General features: G+C 38.4%; 1 long non-coding RNA gene across 1 annotated transcript in view; it reads left to right on the top strand.

The window, feature by feature from the left end:
• The first annotated feature begins 10,195 nt into the window (after positions 1-10,195).
• Positions 10,196-15,153, top strand: part of LOC120892921 (uncharacterized) — a 31,678-nt gene continuing 26,720 nt past the window's right edge. The window contains exon 1 of the long non-coding RNA XR_013423839.1: positions 10,196-14,300. This is a non-coding gene — a long non-coding RNA (uncharacterized LOC120892921). The remainder of the gene's footprint in view (positions 14,301-15,153) is intronic.

Genomic DNA, 15,153 nt, shown 5'->3' with positions numbered 1-15,153 from the left:
CAGAAAAAATGAGCCCAGAAATTGGAAGAAATTTTGAAAAATTCACAAATTTTGTGAGCATTGGACATGACATAGTTACCCTAGTTGGTTTTTTCTCCCTTATTCCTTGAATCCAGTATCGTTAGACATCTCCTAAGTTACAACATTCCAATCATGAATATTTATGACTCAAATATCTGCTAAGAGCTACCACTCAGTAAATATTCCATCACTGCCACTCAAGTGCCAACAGTGAAAAACAGTCAACTCTCGCATCTGTAAACTAGATTTGCCAGTTACAGCTGCCACATCACGAGAAGCTTATAAACTCAGATGTCTAAGGCAAATTTTGTTCCTGTCTGCTATCTACTGAAAAGAGAATACAGATATTTGCTTAATAAATTTCAGAATGCTTCCACTATCTCCAGGCAATCCACTCCTTTTTCTAGATGCCCAGTGTGCCTGTAGACCCTACAAATGATTTCACAGGTGGTGTTAGGTCCTGTCCAGGAGTCTGGATGTTGGAAGCAGAGCTCACGTTTATCTTGCCGTAGTAGGTGGATTCCAGCAACTTCGCCCAGCATGGAGGGCAACACATGGATGGATCCGATGCCATCCCAGGTAGTGACTGGGCAGCCTCTCTCCAGGGAGCCATTGGTCTTGCTCCCAAATTCACTGAACATAAACATATTCTTATTTTATTAGTCTTCACCATGTATTTCACCTTATTGCTCTCTTCCTGCAGTTTCTTCCTTGGCTTCTGGGACACAAGTAGACGTCTGTTTCCTTTTTATATTTCTTCATGTTCTCTCAGATTTGCATCCATTCCACTGCATTTGTGGTGTTACTCCATCTTCACTTTACAATATCTGCAGGTGAGTTTCTTCTAATTTTCTGGCATTAACATATATGAAACTACAGCATCTTTATAATTTTCTAGCACAAAATTTCACAGATCACAACTTATGTAATCAATTGACTCATTGGATATCTCAGTGTGGATTTCCCTTAGTAATCTTGCTACCATGTTCCTAACTGAATTTTCCTTCTCTTGTTTCCTCAAGAATGATCCTTTTGTTTGTGATGATGATGATGTGTTAGATTCTTAGATCAGCAAATGTTGCTATTATTGATTAGTTGCCCAGATCTGAATCTGACTCCTATTTGCTTCACATCCTAATACCCAAGCAGCCAGAAATCCTTATATCTCTTCTTTTTAAGTGTCCCTCAAACATTTTCCCTTCTTTCCATTCTCACCACAGCTTCCATAGGAGGCCATTATTTCTGATAAGAATCCGGAGTACAGCAAGGTTCAACTAGCATCTGCATATACTAGCTTTCTGTATTCCATACTCGACTCTGAAGCCAGAATGAGCTTCCTGCTCACTTCCTGCTCAATCAGATCATTTCTCCTTCCTCCTTCCAACCTTTCAAGGGTTGTACATTTCCCTTTATGTAAGGGCCAGTCCCTCTGGTGAGATGTATGCACCTCTACTCTGCCTCACTCCTGCTCACTTCTTGGGGCACATCTTTCACCTCTCTTTTTCTGTACCCACAGGCTGGCCATGCTTCTCTCTCTCTCTCTCTCTCTCTCTCTCTCTCTCTCTCTCTCTCTCTCTCTTCTGGACATGTCTTGTTTCTTTTTGCACTTGGGATTTTGCTCTTGTTCCTTCTGCATGGAATAATCTTGATAACTCCCAATACACATTTTATGACTAAATTTATCAACACCTCTAAGTAGTCTTGTCCTCATTTCTTCATTCATTCACACACTTGCTAAATATTTATTAAGGACTCACACCATGCTAGGAGCTTGTCTTGGTCAGTCTGGGATGCTATAACAACTCACGTAGATTGGGTAGCTTTTAAACAACTCAATCTCTGACAGTTATGGTGGCAAAAAAGTCCTAGCTCAAAGCACTGGCATACTGTGTCTGGTGAGGTCTCACTTTCTAATTCATAGATGGTCATCTTTTTGCTGCATCTTTACAGGATGGAGAGGTCAGAAAGCTCCTGGGGTCTCTTTATAATGACACTAATCCCATTCTCTAGGGCCTTTCTAGGGAGTGTGCATGGAGTGGTGGTGGAGTTCAGGCAATAAAGCTTCCTTTTTGACAAGTGCTTTGTGGCGGCTCAGTGATTTGTGCCCAGCCAGACGGCGGCAGGGCCTGCTCTCATAATCTAATCACACCCAAAACTCTACCTTCTAATTCTATCAGTCACATTCAGAGTTAGGATTTTAATATATGAATTTAGTGATACACAAATAATATTTTTAATAGTAGAGATACTAAATGTCTGAGCACTGGGCTTGGTGGTGGCCCCTAAGATGTCTCATAGCACCCAAACTTAACTGTGTATACTTGTCATGTTGTATTGTATTTGCCCTTTATCTAAATGTTCCCTCTGCCTTGAGTACTCTCCAGAAAAAAACTAATTTCTTTCTTATTTATTATTTTTGTTGCAACACCAAGCTTAGTGCCAAGTAGCTTCTGAAAATATTTCTGTACTGAATGTGAATAGACCATTTCTTCTTCACTCCTAGAACACAGAAACATGTAGAATATGTTCACAATTAATATGAAAATGTATTTTTTTTTCTTTTCTATTTTTTCAGTGAGGCTGTTAGGGGCCTGTTCATCTCAGCATGAGCCTGAACACCTGCCCCTGAGGTAAACTGTGGCAATTCTTCCTGCTCCTCTTGGTGTGACTTCTCTAGCATTGAAGTGTCCAAGACACAGAAAGCCAAAGCCCTCTTCATATACCCCATGTCTTACTGTAGTTGATCTTGAAAGAGGCACGGCCAAAGGCAGCTTCAGGGCGAGGGCATGAGTAATTGTGCCCATCAACAATGGCAATATGGTCTCCTGCACAGAATTTCTCTTATACTTTTCAGAAGCCTTTTATTTGATTTTGCTAAATATCCTGGTTCCCAGGGAAAAAGCCTGATTCACAGCCAGATTTCAGTTTCTATCCTGTCTCCTCGGCTGATCTTGGCATTGTACCAGCAAGCATATGGTAAAACTCAATAAATATTTGTGTATTGAATTATCTTGGTGGTAAGGGAAAGGAACCCTGCAGAGCCACACAAAGCCACATGGGTCAGGAGCTTTGTTCATCTTTAATTGGTTTAGAACCCTTGGGACTAGACATAGGGTGGATACACACTGGCTAAAAAAAATCACCTCTTTCACTTCTGTGTTTCTCTCATTGTCTTTTTTTCCTCTCTACCTCTCACCACACAGACAAATCTTAAAAGTTAATAATATGAAGGTATTTCTATGTGCTATGTGAAACAGTTCAGTTGACTTAGACTTTGGTGGCAGTTTCGGGTGGTTCAGGTGCTCACACACTGTGTGCTGAAGAGTGTGAGTGAATGCACGCAGGGTTCTCACCATGATTCTCAGACAAGCTATGGTGTTCAAAGAAACATGAAAGAGGAAGGAATCCCACCATGTCTTTCCCCATTTACTGTCCTGTATTAGTCAATCGCTTATGGTGAAAATGGTGACATGGAAAGATTGAAGAAGGTGACATGGAAAGATTGAAGAAGAGAGGGTAATTCTTTTTTTTTTTTTTTTTTTTTGTGGTGCTGGGGATTGAACCCGGGGCCTTGTGCATACGAGGTAAGCATTCTACCAACAGAGCTATATCCCCAGCCCATCTTTTTTTTTTTTTTTTTTTAAATTTTCAGTTTCCTTACACATCCTTCATCACCAGTGAGCTGAGGGGAAATGGAATTGCAATAAGAAGTGAAATAAAACATTGAGCTAGTTTGGGGCAGTGTTTTTATTAGTGTAGTAAGAGTGGAATACTTGTATGAGTTATGAAAGAAGAATTGTGTGATTTCAGTGATTCCTCCGATGAGCTAACTGCTCTTCTATTTGCATTTAACTGTCATTGCATGATTTAAATAGTAAAAGTCATGCTAATAATTTCACTGTTTATTTTTCTTTACTTAGAAGACACTGAACAGCAAATTAAAATACACAATGAATGACAAGGTGAAACTGAAGACATGGGAGGAAGAGAGAGCTTTATATCTCTAGACTTTAACTTCTCCCGTTTTTCTTGGTGTTTTAAACAAGAAGAACCATTTTCATTTTGCAGTGGGTCCAGAAAATTAGGTAGTGGGCCCTCACTGCCAGATTGAGGTTGTGAACACTCATTCATTTGATGAATACAAACTTGGTACTCATTAGCACTCAGGTCTAAGGAGATAGGTTAGATAAAGAAGGAAAGATGCAATTACAGTGTAGAAAATATGAAGCTGAACTTGGAGAGGGGCCCTTAAGGTGATATTCTGGTATCTGGGAGGCCCAGAGGTAGGGCTTCCATGGACACTGCCCAAGCATGGCTTCAGTATAACATCTCTAGCATTGAAGTGCATACTCTTTGCTTGAGACTGGGAGGAGAGACAACTTACTGGAACAATCCGCATTTTTCACAAGCTTTGTGGCTTATTCTGGGTTCTTCTCTGCTCTTAGTATTGCTTATATTCCCCTGTGTTAGCTAGAAGAGTTAGCAGCAAGGTTTTGTCCCTTCTGGTTCCTTCTAATCTATCCTTTCCAGAGGCCAATAGAATTAAGCCCTAACAACCAGGGTCTTTAAAAAGACAGACTCTGCTACCTTGAGCTTGTAGACACATTTATCTTTCCAGTTGGTCATGAGATAAGGCGCTCTCACAGCCCAGGTATCCTCCTTCTCTTTGAATGACAGTAGCTCGTGACAACTGTCTGTAACTCCTCTTAGACTATGACTTGACTGGAACTTCAGCAGTTTATTTAAAAGCAAAATCCAGGGAGTTGAGATGGGGTTTGAAGCTTCAACCAAAAAGACAAATGCTCCCACGTTTGCTCCTGGTTCTTGTCAACTCTTTCTCTTCCCTTCTTCTCAGTGGTCTCTACCTGCCAAAGTAGCTGCATCACATAAAGGAACTTGTATCCTATTGCCTTATATACTTCTGAGGTGTGGTCATTGCTGGTGGTGGTGGGGGGAGTCTATTTTTTATTTGTTCAACTATTCTCTCATTAAAATAATGGTTAGTAACACTAGGAACTAAAATTTGAGGACTGTATTTTTTTTATTAGAAAAAATGTTTTTATTTTTTTCTGAAAATGGCACTTTATGGCATATATTTATTATTCATTCTGCCCTCCTCATCTCCCAAACCCTGTTAATCACAAAGTGAATTAAACAAAAAGCAACATGAACCTTGTACAAATGCCATTCCTTGGGATAGTGAGATGATCAAAGCTTCTCAATAAGGCTTTTATAAAACCCAGGGCCTCATTCATTCATTTAGTCACATAGGCAGTATTTACTGGGGGTCCTCGACTTGCTAGGCAGGAAGGAGGGTACTTGATGTGAAGTTGCAACAGGTTTGGGTTTCATGGAGCTCCAGCTCAGAGTCTAGAGGGAGAAGCACGATTTTTCAACTGATCATGAACTCATACATTTGCAACCTGAGCTTGTTCCTATGAGATAAAACCCTGTATGTATCATCAAAAGAACAGGAAGTCGGACACAGTTTGAAAAAGAGTTTGGGGACATCTTTTTCCTGAGTCTGCTGAGCTGAAGTGCCGAGCTGTTGTAGAGAGAGCAAGCGCTCCTGTGTTCACGTTTCCTTGCTGGTGTTCTTGGCCTCACTCTTTCATTAGCTCCGTCAGCCAGTTCCTGTGGGCAGAGTGGTGGCAAGGGAATCTGAAAAGGAGAAAGGGCTGTCTTGTTGCCATAGTCTCTCTTTTGCACTGTTGGGTTGGGCTTTTCCTCTCTGGGGGTGTGACTGAGGAGTACTCACCTGCCCTGCAGCAGTGGTAGGTTTAGGGGAGGCATCCCATGCCGTCATCCATGTGTGTGACAGACATTACAATTCAATAGAGGTCTGTGTTCTTGTTGCACTTAGACAAATGAGTCGTACAGAATGTCTAGGTTGCTTCTAAATGGTTGGTATCTTGCCATCCCATCTTTCATATTTCTGCCTTGCTTGGTAAGTGGAACACAATTGGTTCCATCTCAGATTATATAAATTTAAAAATTATATAATATATAGGTTTGGGACAAACGAATACTTCTGATGCTTTGGTGCTGATCCTGATTCAAGATTTTTACTTTTAAATTAAGGAAGTTTCTTCTCCCAGATTTGCACATCAGGCTAAGCCACAATTCTGACCTTCTTGGAGCTCATTCACAAATAAGTTGCTAAATGAATAGTGTCAACTATTTAGAGTACTATTTGGCACATACTTGGTAAAGAAATAACAACTACCATTTTGAACCCTCTTCACTATTGTAGCATTATTATAAAAGAAAGGTCATCACTGTCAGGAAGTCTAGTGGGGACCATGGGTGGAAGGGCTGTGCAAGATGAGGGAGGGGTACATTGCGCTGTGAGTACTGTCAGGTGTTTCTGAGGATTATTTCAACTCCATATTCCACTTGTCCTTGAAGCTTGTAGTTCTCTTACCTCATTCTCATACACAGACCCACAGAGTCCTGAGTCATCTGTCCCTCTTTGCTTTATTAGTGTGCCTTTGGGAGCTGGAAATGCTAAGAAGTCTGATGGTTCCTGTCTCTTGGGAGCTCATATGGTAATAAGGAGGCAGAGAAGTTAAAAAAAAAATGAACAGAGTCAACCCCACACTTCCCTTCATGAATTCTCAGTCTACAAAAGGAAGGAAACTATTAAATAATACTTAATAATAAAAGTATTAAATTTAAAAATTATATAATATTGATGAAGCAAAGTAAAAGAGAGGAAGAGAGGGAAAAATATTGAGATCTAATTTAAAATTAGGGAATCTGGTCCACAATGACCTCTCTGGAAAAGAAGGATTTAAGTTGAGAATGGCCTAATCTTTGTATAAACATGCTTTGTGGGAAGAGGTTTTTTAATCCAGATATTTCAATAATTTTACCAAATATAAGGCTATAAATATGCTTGCTGATCAATCAGGACAACTCAGAAAACCCATGTTACAGTTTAAATATGAGCTGTCCCCACAAAAATCTCATGTGTTAGACAATTAAAGAATTTTCAGAAATGATTAGATTTTTGAGAGTTGTAGCCTAACCAGAGAGTTGTAACCTAATCTGGGCAGTAACTAGGACTAACTGTAGGTGTAAGGTGTAGTTGGAGGAAGTAGGTCACTAGGGATATGCCTTTGGGGTTTATATTTTGTCCTTGATGAGTGGAGTTCTCTCTGCTTCCTGACTCTTGTGTCCTGAGATGCTTTCCTCTACCATGCCCTTCTACCATCATGTTCTGCCTCATCTTTGGCCCAGAGCCATGAAGTTGGCCAACCTCTGAATCTGTGAGCCCCAGGTAAACTTTACCTCCTCTAGTTGATCTTGTCAGGTATTTTGGTCACAGTGATTGTCCAGCTAGGTGGAAGAATGGGAATGTTGAAACACTCCACTCAAAACCTCTGATATAGTATCATTTCTTCTGTCCTACTTTAACCAGACTGTCCAGAGAGAGTGTGACTTCCTGCTCTCTGCAAATGTGTGTCAGGGATAGACTGCTGCCGGATATACTACAGGAATGTTAAATGCTCAATAACACTCTTTGAGAAGAGTTAATGGCATATAATAACCAAAAAAGAAATAGAGTGGCTATGTATTTGATATATAATTTTGATTTTATGTCCCAACTTCTGTTGGGATCCACATATATCTTCAATTGCTGAAGGCTTTTATTGTCACCTCTAAGTCTCATTGCTTGGATATAATAGATGTTCAATTATGGCTCATCTCTTTTAATTCTGCTTTTTATTCATTTCCACACATTTCTCTTCCTACCTTCAAATGATCACTTAGAGATCTGGTGAGTGGCGAGGAACCTACAGAGCCATCCAGCCCAAGGTGTTATGAATTGTGTTTTGAGCCTTCTCAGGGATCCATGGAGGACCATCAAGGGGATGAGTAGATAGATGGATGGACTGAGTAATCCTCAACTGCAAAGCCCAGTGGTGCCATTTTTGTACAATGAATTCATCTGAGGGTATAAATGTTTTTTTAAAATGTCCCCTGATAATTATGTTTAAATACCACAAAGAGTTCTCTTTGTTTTCTGGAAGAACAAGCTGATCACCGGAGAGTACTGTTGGGCTCAGGGCTGCATGGAATGCAGAGTCACACCTGCGTGTGGGTCTCTAGGCTCACAGTCCAACACCCGTGGAGCTCTGTTCTCAAAATGTTCTGCCTCTGGCTTTCACTTCTTCTCAGGGAAAGCTACCTTTCTAGTGAAATTTTGCCCTGGGAACATCACGGTTAAGAATTTCTGATTCTATTCATTTAGGATTAGATGCTCACAGTTGGCTGGATTCCCTAAAACACTGCTGAACACAGAAATAATTGAGAAATGCTTCCAGACATAAAATGACAAAGTATGGGCCAAGTTGAAGTTGAGATTCGGCTCAGAAAAAGTGCAGCACACAACCTGGGGAGAGGATATCTACAACAGACACTAAGTGGGTGAGACAAATCCTGGAAAGCTCCCTGCAAGACTGGTAGGGGAGGAGTGGGCAGAAAAGCAGATTTGATTTTGTAATGGTATCTAGTAACAGAAAATAAACAGACTGCTTGGGATGGGGCACAAAAATTATGGAGTCACAGCATGTGGAGAAGATTGTCCTTCTGTTCTTTGGTAATACTGTTTTTAGAGAAAAACCGATTCCATTTTGTAGCTCAGCAGCAGAAGGATAGAGATGAATTGAAGGAGGCTCTGAGCAGAGGAATGAATGAGATAGATAATTGGCTTCTGGGGGAAGAGGTGATAACGGATAATGCTGTTGAGGGACTATCATAATAGTTTCCCATTACAATGCTAGAAACCAGAGACACCAAGTGGGGAGTGAAATTACTTGGGTGCACAGAGATTTAGTGGGAAACCATTGCATATGGTTAAGGATATCAGAAAATACATAAAACTGGAGGGAAACTTCTAGCAGAGAATCAATTTATCAGCAAACTGAGTCACAATGCTAGAAGCAGGAGCAACTTAATATAAAGTATAAGATATGTATCTTTTCTCATAAACTTTCAGCTATGGAATGCTGACAGCCAAATACCACCCCCTCTTCTTGAACAATCTTTGTTCTCTCCTGCCGGTCTTTGCCCCCGCTGTTCCTTTTTCTAGATTAGTCATTATTCATCTCCCCCCCCTCCAGTATCTTTGAATGGCTGGCTTCATATTATTCAGGTCTCCTGTTTTCCCTACAATGTCACCTCCCCCTGTTTCAAAATGAGGCTTTTTTTTTTTTATTTATTGAATTTTAGAGGTCTTGCTAAGGAAGTTGGTGCCTTTGCCAATATGTTGGAGTTTTAACCCCACATTTTCTTCTAGCAGTTGCAAAGTTTATGGTCTAATTCCTAGTCAATGGGTGGGATGGCATCCTATTAAAAAGTTTCTGCACAACAAAGGAAACAATTAAGATAGTGAAGAGAGAGCCTATAGAACGGGAGAGAATCTTTGCCAGCTACACCTCCAACAGTGGATTAATATCCAGAAATATATAAAGAACTCAAAAAACCTTATCCCAATAAAACAAATGACCCAATTAATAACGGGCAGAAGACCCTAAATAGTCATTCCCCCAAAGAAGAAATACAAATGGCCAACAAATATACAAAAAAATGTTCGACATCTCTAGTAATTAGGGAAATGCAAATCAAAGCTACATTGAGATTTTATCTCATTCTAATTAGAATAGCAATCATCAAGAATCCAAATAATAAAAGCTGGAGAGGACATGGGTAAAAAGGTAGATCATATATTGTTGGTGGGATGGCAAATTAGTACAACCACTTTGGAAAGCATCATGGAGATTCCTCAAAAGACTAGGAATGGAACCACCCAGCTACCCCACTCTTGGTACTTACCCAAGAACTAAAATCAGTGTACTATAGAGATACAGGCTCATCCGTGTTTATAGCTGTGCATTCACAATTGAAATGTTATGAACCAGCCCAGGTGCTTGTGAACAGATGAAATGGATAAAGAAAATGTGACACATACACACAATGAGGTTTTATGCACTCATATAGAAGAATAAAATTATGGCATTTTCTGGCAAATGGATGGAACTAGAGAACATCATGCCAAGTGAAATAAAACTCAGAAATTTAAGGGTTGGATGTTTTCTCTCATAATGTAGAAGCTATAGCAAAATGACGGGAAAGGGAGGGAGGGAGGGAGGGAGGAATTCTACAAAAAGAGAAAAGAGATCGGTAGAGTAGAGGAAAGGGAACAGGAGAAGGGGAAAGGGAGAAAAAAAAGGAAGTACTGGGAATTGAAATGGAACAAATTATAATCCATAAATATATATTATGTTAAAATGAACCACACTATTATGTATACCTATAATTCCCTAGTAAAAACATTTTTAAAAATTCTGAAACAAATACGGCATTTGAATGTTTAGTAATTTGAGAAATCACACCATTCCTTGCTGTAGAATCCAAGCCCCCAGTTTCTAAACTGCTTTACTCAATAAGAAATAGACCTTTCAATTAAAGAAAATATAGTTTACTTGATATCATAGCAGGGGGAGAAATAATAACTTCCCATTTTAAGTCTAGGAAAAGTCAAACAAGATGTAAGAGAAGACCTGGTGACCACAGTGATTATTTGGACTGTCTTAAAGAAGGCTTCATGATGAAAATAGATGGAAACTCATAAGAGAATGTAAGATAGACAGACTTTGTATAAACTTTGCAAAATAATTGTAAATAGGATTCCTGCTAGCTAGTTATCATCACTTTTTTCCAGCTTTTGTTTTATGTTTTATTTGTTCTTTTTACATATACATGACAGTAGAGTATTTTGACATACATACACAGGGAGTATAACTTATTCTAATTAGGATCCCTTTCTTGATGTGGATTTTCACTGATGGTGTATTCATATGTGAACACAGGAAAGTTATGTCATATTCATTCTGTCTTTCCTATTCCCTTTCCCTCCTTCTCCTTCATTCTGCTTTGTCTAATCCAGTGAACTTCTATTCTTCTCCTCCCCACTCGTGTTGTGTGTTAGCATCCACATATTAAAGAGAACATTTGATCTTGGTTTTTTTTTAGGTTGGCTGATTTCACTTACCAACAAATGTCATAATTTCATTATTCTATAGGGATGAGTAATATTACATTGTGTATATACATCACATTTTCTTTATCCATTTATCTGTTGAAGGGCACTAGAAAACTTTTAGAATCATAAATGAATTCAGCAAAGTAGCAGGATGTAAAATCAACACCCATAAATCAATTGCATTTCTATACACCAATGATCAATCAGCTGAAAGAGAAATTAGAAAAACTATCCCATTCACAACAGCCTCAAAAAAAATAGTTGAGAATCAATTTAACTAAAGGTGTTAAAGATCTCTATGATGAAACTTTAGAACACTATAGAAAGAAATTGAAGAAAACCTTAGAAGATGGAAAGGTCTCCCATGTTCTTGGATAGGCAGAAATAATATTATCAAAATGGCCATACTACCAAAAGTCCTATATATATTGAATGTAATTCCTATTAAAATCCCAATGATATTTTTCATAGAAATAGTAAAAGCAGTCCTAAAATTCATTTGGAAGGATAAAAGGATCAGAATAGCCAAAGCAATTCTTAATGAGAAAAGTGATGCAGGAGGCATCACAAAACCAGACCTTAAATTATACTACAGAGCTATAATAACAACAACCACAAAAAAAGCATGGCATTCACATCAAAATAGACATAAAGACCAATAGTAGACCTTAAATTCAATACATTGCTATACTAACAAACAAAAGCATGGTATTCACACCAAAACAGATATGAAGATAAATGGAATTGAATAGAAAACATAGAGGAAAAACCCACATAAATACAGGTATCTCATTCTAAACAAAGGCACTATAAACATACATTGGAGGAAAGATAGTCTCATCAACAAATGGTGCTGGGAAAACTGGAAATCCATATGTAGCAGAATGAAATTTAATTATCATCAATCTTATGAGTAATGAATCTTACTTCCCAACTAAAGCTCCTATTAATAAACTAATAAATCAGAATACTGTATCATCAAAGGAGATTATTTTTATTATTTGGTTTGGAACCAACATTGAAGTAAGTGCTTTCATGCTTAGTCTCATCTAATCTTGACTGCAACCTCGTACTGTTTTTATATGTCCATTTTATAGATGAGAGGGGGCTGTGGTTTGGAGAGATTGAATGGCTTCCTGAAGGTCACACTCCTAGTAAATAATGGAAACAAGATATGATTTGGTCAATGTAAAGGCAATATACTCATCAGAAAAACCCTACAGGCTTTCAGTGCATATTGGCAATCATTTTGTAAGAATATAAAATAATTATTATTTATTATTTGCTTACTCTATCTGAGCTATTCTACTATAGATTTTTATGTACTTATGGGATTCTTTATACAGACATTATCTATACTTGCATAGTTTTAGTGGGTGGGTATTGTCACCAGTTAATAGATAAGGAATTAAAGGATGTAGGCTGAGTGTCTTAGTGGGAAAGATACAGGTGAGTTGTGCTCTTTCAATTGTCTCTCCTTCCCTCATAAACAATATTTTTAGCATCTTTCTGCAGGTGGAGGGAGTCCAGATCTTATTCTCTAAGCACATTCTCACTTTCTTCCCCAACTCCTCTTTGAAGCTTTCAGTCCTCAACATAGAAATGCCCTCACCCTAGAGTTTCATGCTTTCCTCCGACTGTCCCACCAGGCAGGCAATGGGACATTTATTTGTACTGGAAGCAAGAAGCTGTTTTGGGCACTGGGGGCACTTGGGGATACTCTATGGTGAGCATATAAGTGGGTCCTGAAATAGTGTTGCTTCTGTTCTTATAATTGTGAAGTCCATTTCTTCTGCTTTAGAGTTTAGTCAAATCTCTAAAATCTAAAACTGCTCATGCCTTTTCATGGTAGATGCGCACTATCAAGATTTGTATAAGGAATGATTGAAGAAACCTAACCCAGATTAGGCTTGTTTTTCTATTTCTCTAGATGGAGTAATTTAGGTAATTTCATTAAATTGTTACAGGTGCCATTTTACAGTCTTCTAATGCATCAATGATAACTGTCTTCTGAGCCCCTCTTAATGGCTATTAGGTTATTTTGTGTAATTTCCCAGAATGAGGCTAATCCTTTATATATATCAAAAAACTGAAAGAGTGGATAATCAAAGAGTGCATAGAAGAATGGTGAGTGAAAGGTAAGTATTGCTGTAAGTTCTTGAATATTAGACTTTAAATAAACTCTCCTTTAAATTAAAAGATATTATTTTAACCTCCTTCCCTACCTTCAAACTCATATGCTTATAGGACAGAAAGATATGAAAAATGTGTGCTTACTTTGGTGGACACTTCGAGTAGAGGGTATACATCTTTCTAAAGCTTCATAATTGAATTTGATCTCACAGACCAAAATATGATCCACGAATTAGGGGTTCAGCAGAGAAATAATTTGGGGTTCTTGCACACAATATCTCCCTCTGAGAGCATCTCAGGGTGCATTAATACAAATTTAAGTCCAATAGAAAAGTCAAGAAAGCCACTCAACTCAAAATTATCTCAGGTATATTTACAAAATTCCCATTACCAGCCATTGAACACACTTAGGAAAAATGCAATTTTAGAGTGATAGATTTTGAAAAAAACATTTCCCTTTATTTGGATATATGCTATCTGTGAACACAGGCTTGCTATATTGTGTCCTACCTAGATACTACGTCATGGTTGAGTTGTGGGATTTCAGACTGGATCCCAATTTAAGATTAAATCATTAACATTAAAAAAAAATTCTTCTAACTATTGTAGTCATATGTATACCTGTCTCCAAAGGATTCATGCAAACCCCTTCAGCCTGTGTCTCTTGTTGACTCTGTTTTCATATCCCATGGTATGAAATGATTTTTTATTTTAATTCATTTGTTTTAAATTTATCTGTTTGTGTCTAAGGAGCATTTTTTTAAATAAAATAAACGAGTTGCCTAAATAATCTATCATTATTTAAATTTTCATTATGGAATACATTTATTTCTTTTATTGATTTTTTGCCTTATAAGAAAGATGGATTATTAGGCTTTTATTTAGCTCTTTCCCTTTTACCACCCAGGTAACTTTAGGTGCTGTATTAGTTTTCCAGATTTACTATAGAAGATCAGTACAAATAGGGTGGCTTAAAGTAACAGACACTTATTTTGTCACAGTTCTGGAATTCAGAAGCCTGAAGTCCAGCTGTTAGCAGAACCATGCTCCAGCTGAAAACTGAAGAATCCTTCCTTGCTCCTTCCAGCTTCTGAAGGTTACTGGCTTCCTTGCATTCCTTTGTCTGTGGCAACCTCGTTCCTATTTCACCTCCATGTTTGCATGGTCATTTTCTGTGTGTGTCTGGATGTCCTCATGTCCAAATAGCGGTAAAAATTCCATTTCCACACAGGATGCATTTTCAGTTCCAAGTCGATCTGAATTTTGGAGACACACCATTTAATCAAGCATAGTCTACTATCTGGCTCCCAAAAGTTCATGTTCCTGTGTGCAAAATACATTCACTCCAACATGACATTCTGAAGTCCTAACCATTCCAACATCAATTGTAAAATAAACAAAAATCATTAAACAGCATTAACCAAAAAAGTTCAAAATTTCATCTAAATCAAATATGGGGGAGACTTTGGGTATGGTCTCTCCTGGGATAAAATTTCTCTCAATTTTTTTACAGAAAACAAATGATCTGCTTCTAGAATATAATTATAGGACAAGCATAGGGTAGAAATTATCAATTCAAAAAAGAGAATTTGGAAGGAAAAAAGAAGTCATGAATCCCCAGCACGTTTGCAACCCAAAAGGCAGGTTCCATTTGTTGGTTAATGCTCTTCTGCTGGGGTTGAGGCATCAGCTGTTTCTTCTTGGCCCACAAGAGTGGCAGCTCTAGCCCCTCAGGCTATGTCTCTGCTCAAAAAGTCTTCTTTAGTTTTGCTTGAAATGTGTCACACTTAGGAGCTTGATTAGCGTTTTCTGCCTGTGGAATCCCAGAAGTCCCATAGCCTTCCCTTCTCTCCATTCCATCTAAGCTGCAGTTTTGAGCAGTGTAACCTTGCCCATCTCTGGGGATATCAAAGAGACTGTGCCATTAGATATAAAGTCTTTCCACAGAC

Source organism: Ictidomys tridecemlineatus, chromosome 7, assembly GCF_052094955.1.
Source record: "Ictidomys tridecemlineatus isolate mIctTri1 chromosome 7, mIctTri1.hap1, whole genome shotgun sequence".
Lineage (NCBI taxonomy): Eukaryota > Metazoa > Chordata > Mammalia > Rodentia > Sciuridae > Ictidomys > Ictidomys tridecemlineatus.
Note: the sequence above shows the minus strand (reverse complement) of the source record. Positions and strands in the feature narration are given on the sequence as shown.